This window comes from Tachysurus fulvidraco, chromosome 8 (genome assembly GCF_022655615.1).
Source record: "Tachysurus fulvidraco isolate hzauxx_2018 chromosome 8, HZAU_PFXX_2.0, whole genome shotgun sequence".
Classification (NCBI taxonomy): domain Eukaryota; kingdom Metazoa; phylum Chordata; class Actinopteri; order Siluriformes; family Bagridae; genus Tachysurus; species Tachysurus fulvidraco.
Window position 1 is genome coordinate 285001 of NC_062525.1, and position 1835 is coordinate 286835.

Below are 1835 nucleotides of genomic sequence, written 5' to 3' on the forward strand. Positions count from 1 at the left end.
CTTCTGAGATCAAGTCCGCTTCATTTTTCTGAAACCCGCAACGTTTTGACTTAAAGGACAAAAAAACATCTTCTGTTTTTTTTTTTATCAACACATTAAAAACTGTGTAGTCGTTGATTTGTGAGCAGTAATATGACTGAATATAATCCTACAAATAATCACCACTCAGTCCTGAGATGTTGTGTTAATGAGAACTTAAGACTCTCAGATGACCTGAAAACCTGATGTCAGTAACAGAGGAACAGAAATCGGGGCTCTGGGGAAGCGTCTGTTATTATGGAAAAGAAAAGGATCTCACTCGTTTATGGATGTTCTACAGCATTCGTCATAACTACAGTCTGTGTCAAGACCTATAGCTCTTATATAAATAGTGACCTAGACCTATTATATAAAAACCATATGGGGACATGCTGTTAAAACAGAGAATATCAGTCACCTCTGTACAGAGAGCAGTCCGACTTCAGCTCAGAGCTTCTGGCTGAACTGTGGCCCTGCTGCAGTAAGATCATGTAGTGCAACACATGTACACAACACAAACACACACACAAACACACACACACACAAACAATAACATTTACATCTAAAATAAAACTAGTTTTATTCTTCTAGAACAGTCTGACGAGAAAAATTACTATTGCTACTACATGGACACCAGAGATGGCGGTCTTTATGTATACGACCGCCAGAAATTAATACAATAGAGAAATCGTGCAACAACCAACCTGCTCGATGATGCGTTGGAAAGGCTTCACGAACTCGGCTGGCTGCGGAGAGACCAGGCCTCCAGTGCTAAGTGTGGACTGATACCTGGGATCAGGAGAGGGGACGCCGAAAGTGGTGCTTGAGAAAGCAGAAGCGCTGTAAGCAAGCGGGTGTCCGTGCTAGGCTGAAAACAAACCCTAGCCGGCCGGCTCTACTGTCCACTCAACTTTCTAATGTTTGCTCCCTGGACAATAAACTGGACTACATCAGACTCAAATGCGTTACATGGTGAGAGTTTAGAAATTGCTGCATACAGTATTTGTTTTCACAGAGATGTGGCTCAGAGACAGAGTCCCATACGCCGCCATTCATTTAGATGGGCTCAAGTTGTTTCACGCCAACAGAAATGCAGCCCTGTGCAGTAAGACTCGTGGTGGTGGTGGTGTGTGTGTGTGTGTGTGTGTGTGTGTGTGTGTGTGTGTGTGTGTGTGTGTGTGTGTGTGTGTGTGTGTGTGTTTACATCAACACAGAGTGATGCAAGAACTCTGTGCTTTTTTCTGGTTACTGCTCATCGCTAGTGGAGTTTGTGACTGTTAGATGCAATTTTCATTGTCAGTGTAGTGGAAATTTGACAAATCAAATGGAATCAAACAAATTAATCTAAATAATTCATTTACTACACTGCCCCACACTGCACTACACTGACCCACACTGCCTACACTGACCCACACTGCCTACACTGACCCACACTGCACTACACTGACCCACACTGCACTACACTGACCCACACTGCACTACACTGACCCACACTGCACTACACTGACCCACACTGCACTACACTGACCCACACTGCCTACAATGACCCACACTGCACTACACTGACCCACACTGCACTACACTGACCCACACTGCACTACACTGACCCACACTGCACTACACTGACCCACACTGCACTACACTGACCCACACTGCCTACACTGACCCACACTGCCTACACTGACCCACACTGCACTACACTGACCCACACTGCACTACACTGACCCACACTGCACTACACTGACCCACACTGCACTACACTGACCCACACTGCACTACACTGCCCCACACTGCACTACACTGCCCCACATTGCACT